We start from the raw sequence: 5,086 nt of genomic DNA on the forward strand, positions 1-5,086 counted from the left end.
AATTTTTCTTGACGCCCGTGTCAAATTTGGGCACGGCAATATAGAAAAGCCTGCCCTAGACACGGGCTCTGTTTTAATTTTTTTTGGCCCATCAAGATCGATCGCAGCAACTTTATCGAAAGGCTGGAGGAACTTCAACAGCAGGCGGGGGAAACACAAACGTGAATCGTGGCTCATAAATTGCATAGTGACAATTAAACCTATAAAACTTTTAACCCCAAAAAACTCTAAGCCGCGAAAATCTAAAAGTGGAAAAAAAAAAAACTACACACAGTCAAGAACAAAAACTCTAGTTCTACCATAATCAACTAAACGAAAAAAAAAAAAAGAACAAAAACCACACTTCAATTACATATGTGACGTACACTGTAAAAATTTTGCTACTAGCAACTAAAATAGTTCACCAAATTAAAAAGAAGAAAAATGTAAAATTAAAACCCACGACTTAAAACTAGCATGAAAATAGAAAAAATAATACGATGACGTAAAAAAAAAAAAAAAAAAAAAAAAAAACATCAATAACATAATAATGAAATAATAAACTTTATCATATATATGCATATATATATATATATATAGATACATATATGCACATATAAAAGTAGAACAATATCAAAAAAAAAAAAAAAAAAAAAAAACATGAAGTAAAAGAAATAATAAAAGAAATTATATATAAATGTAGAACAAAAAAAAAAAATAAATAAATAAAAAAGAAAAATTATTTTTGTTTAAAAAAAAAAAAATAAATAAATAAAAATCGAAAAAGTAAGAAAGAAAAAATAATAATAATTTGAATAGATATAAATATAAAAAGAAGTATAAAAATGTAAAGGTAAAAGAAAAAAAAAAACAACAAAAACTGTGTGTTTGTCCGCCCCTATATTCTTTTGTAACCTCAACGCCACGCTACAGCTACCACGAGGAAAGGCCTTTCATCGCTGGAGTGAAAAAATCTAAAGATCATGTAAGTGCTGGAAGATACCCTGTACTCCCACTCCCCCAACCCCAAACCATTATATTTTTTTTACATGAATTAATATATAAAAAAAAAAAAAAAAAAAAACAAGTAATAATAAAATGTTTGGAAATAATTGCATGCAAGAATGAAGCAAAGCTTATTTTTTTTTTTAAATTAAAATAATTTTTTTTGCAACCACATTTTTTAAATAAAATTATTAAGACCATTTTTCTTTATATTTATATCTATTTGTTTGCCAAGTTAATTAAACTAAATGATTTCACCTAAATTATAAAAAAAAATGAGGTAAAATAAACAGAGAAATAAATAAATAAATAAATAAAGTAGATAAATAAACCAAATTTAATAAGTTAAATCTATATAAATATATATATATATATAAATATATATAAAAAAAAAATAATAATAATAATAATAATAATATTAAATAAAATGAACAATTAAATAAATTAATGAAATAAATAAAACAAACTTAGCATGAAATAAGAAAAAAAATGAGAATATAAATATGAAATAAATAAATAACAAATAAATAGGATTTAATAGCAAGAAAGATTTACGATAGAAAATAGAACAATTTAAAGAATAGCATAAAAAAAAAAAAAAAAAAAAAAAAAAAAAAAAAAAAAAAAAAACTAATAATAATGTAAAATAATAATGTAGAATAATAACAACATTGTTTGTATAAGAAAAATAATCGATTGTAATCTTAGTATCCCAATGTCTAGATATTATTTAAATGAATGGAAATGAATATTATGAATAATAGGAATGAAACCAAGAACAATATGAGTCATTAATCTGGAAGAAGGGTTGAAATAATGGGGTAGGCTAGTTAGTGTTGGAGCTTCTTTGGGGTTTTTCTGGTAAAATTGTTTGTGAAAAACCATGGTTGGGTGGGTAAAGAGCGCGTGTGCCGAATGCCATCTATGGCCACGCTTAGTTGTGTCGGTGTTCTTGATGTAAATTTGTGCCCGTTCTTCCCCTAATTCCTCAGTATAATTTTTTTTTTTCGTGGAGTATAGCTCCACCTCGAGTTTAAGGGATCTTACAAATTAAAATTTATGAACTCTGATCGCAAGGCAGAAAAGAACCCCCCCACACTCCCGACGAGCGACGGCACAAGAAGGTCCCGCTTATCTGTCTTGCGACCGAAAAACAAAGCCAAGTCAGTGCTTTGTAGAGAGAGTCTCTCTGCTGAATGAACACTTTTGTTTACATAAATTTTTGGCGCCCAACGTGGGGCATGAAAGTATGCAGCTTTATAGGCATCACGCTTTCAGAGTCCCATTTTTAATGTTCAAATAATCAACACGGTCTTTTCTCTAATCGCAGAAAAAGAGTTGGCTGTTTGAAACACCCATTTTGGTGATGGTTGAAAACTCAGTGTCCAGAGTGCTGAAATAGATTGGACTTGCTTGGTCGGCCTATCGCAACTGTGACAGATGAGTCAAATCAATTCTTAATAGGGACTACGAAGCTGAAAGATTCGAGCTGAATCTCAGACCGAGAAACCCGAATAAGATAAATTCAACTTATAATAACACCTGTATCACCATGTTTGCTCGTTTGTCTTCGTATAGTTGTTATTTCATTTAGATATTATTTTAATTGTGTTTTGTAAAATTATCAGATACGATTCCAGAATATTGTATATTGGGCCCAGCTCGGATATCAATACTGATTGTTCTCTGGTAGTTGTTGCAGGGCCAAATGAGATGAATCTGGGTGCAATATAAACTCATACCCGTCTGGCCAGTAGATGTTGTTATGACAGAAGTTGCTAAATGTTGAGAGTGTTGTCTGGAACTTGTGTATATGCTGCATTGGCGTATCCTTGCCGAACACTCACACTTTAGTTAACTTTTGCATAGCAATACTCTATAACCAGTTTTAGTAGCAATAGCCCAAAATCCATTATTTCCCCTAATTGTATAATATAGCAAGAACAGCACACAACAGCACAAAACCTAGCTACCTTCCCCATTATATCAACCCAAACTTGTTACATTCATTAGCAAATTAAAAATATTTAGATACAAAATGCCTATTTCAAGAAGTCCTCAAGATATGCGCACAGTAGAGAAAACTGTTAGTTTGTGTAGTCTTTGTAGCCAAGGGATGAGCAATACCCAGCAATGTTATTGTACCCCTTGTAAGCACAATTTTCACAAGTTATGTCTAGAACAGTGGCTGGAAAATAAGCAAGAATGTCCGGAATGTCAGTCCACATTGGACCCAAGGTCAATTAAGCTGGTTATTGGTAACTGTTCACCTGACCCGAAACCAGCTTCAACATCAGCAATTCCAGGTAGTTCGCGTATGGTAACGCGTAATTTAGCCAAAGCATTAGGTGAAGTTCCGCCTGAGTCTCTAGAGCATCCCCAAGAGCGATCGCTCGAAGGCAGTGAGGTAATTATATCCGGTTTAGATGCAAGCCATAATTCTGACCGAAACGTAGTTCCTCCTCCAAGAGGCATTAGTACCCGCCGACGAGGCCGACCCAATCGAGCCGGCCATACTCGTCAAGAATCGGCAGGCGTTGATTATAATATAATTCAGCAAATGATCGAGCAGTCAGTCACTCGTGTGATGTCGGCGCTCCGTATTGATTCACGGCCCAGCTCAAGCGAGCAGCTGCCGTCTATTCCGACTCCTATGGCATACTCGCCAGGAGGTTCGTCTGTCCAAAGCAGAAGAACAGCTGACATTATGCAGAAATGGAATCTCCATTTTGATGGGTCATCTGAAGGACTAGGAGTGGAAGAATTTATTTATCGTGTGAGAGTCCTTACTGACGAAACTCTCGATAGTGATTTTATGGGGCTTTGCAAACATTTGCACATTCTTTTCTCTGGGAAAGCTAGAGATTGGTTCTGGATGCTCCCCTTATAGAGCTTTATTTGGGTTAGATATGATCACTGGTTCAGACTACAAGTTGATAAAGCAATTAACATTGCTTGAAGAACCATTAGTACCACTATCTCGATCAGATAACTTATCCCTAATTCGTAAAGATATACAGGCCAACATAAAAATGCGAAATTGGCACCCCAATTTTTGAAATGTAGAGTGAAAAAGAAACTAGGAAATTGCTTTTATCTTTTAGAGAATTTGCAAGGTCAAGAGATAGGTACCTTTCATGCCAAGGACATCAAGCAATAGACATCCGAACATATTCCCGCTAATATTCCGTCTAACGGTGGTATATTATCGGGTGGTGTAATGGTCGCAAGCCAAAACAAAAAAATAAGGGTAAATAAAAATAACGAAAGAAATAGTTCAAAAGTACGCGCGCTTGCAAAAGCTTTGAAAAGGTACAGCGAACCTTTTTCAGTGCTTGCAGCGCTGCATTGAGAGCTTTCGGTGGGTGCCGAAAAGTTGTCGCGCACGCGCAACAGCTGATCTTGTCGCGCTGTGCGAATTCTGCAGCGACAAATATTAGTGCAGCCAACTTTAGGGGCAATAAAACCTGTAAGCTTTTATCTACCCAAAGCTATATAAGCCGAAAAAGTGCAAAATTGAGCCCTTTTTCTAGAACTCCACGTTGCGACTTTACACTAAATCCATATATATATATGTATATAATATATATACATATATGGTGAGGAACTCGTGCGCTGCAATAATTAATAAAGGTACGAAGATTGGCATATTGTGGCATATTAGCTAAATAAAGCAACTTTTTTCTCTAGCGCAGCAACAAATTTTTCTTGACGCCCGTGTCAAATTTGGGCACGGCAATATAGAAAAAGCCTGCCCTAGACACGGGCTCTGTTTTAATTTTTTTGGCCCATCAAGATCGATCGCAGCAACTTTATCGAAAGGCTGGAGGAACTTCAACAGCAGGCGGGGGAAACACAAACGTGAATCGTGGCTCATAAATTGCATAGTGACAATTAAACCTATAAAACTTTTAACCCCAAAAACTCTAAGCCGCGAAAATCTAAAAGTGGAAAAAAAAAAACTACACACAGTCAAGAACAAAAACTCTAGTTCTACCATAATCAACTAAACGAAAAAAAAAAAAGAACAAAAACCACACTTCAATTACATATGTGACGTACACTGTAAAAATTTTGCTACTAGCAACTAAAATAGTTCACC

At 34.3% G+C, this 5,086-nt stretch overlaps 1 long non-coding RNA gene across 1 annotated transcript; it reads left to right on the forward strand.

Annotated features, from left to right (window-relative positions):
* The first annotated feature begins 4,269 nt into the window (after window positions 1–4,269).
* Window positions 4,270–4,835, forward strand: LOC122757582. The gene is made up of 2 exons (XR_006357678.1): window positions 4,270–4,617; window positions 4,675–4,835. It is a non-coding gene; the product is annotated as an uncharacterized LOC122757582 (long non-coding RNA).
* Window positions 4,836–5,086: the final 251 nt, after the last annotated feature.

The sequence above is a fragment of the Drosophila mojavensis genome, unplaced genomic scaffold (assembly GCF_018153725.1).
Source record: "Drosophila mojavensis isolate 15081-1352.22 unplaced genomic scaffold, ASM1815372v1 contig_74, whole genome shotgun sequence".
Lineage (NCBI taxonomy): Eukaryota > Metazoa > Arthropoda > Insecta > Diptera > Drosophilidae > Drosophila > Drosophila mojavensis.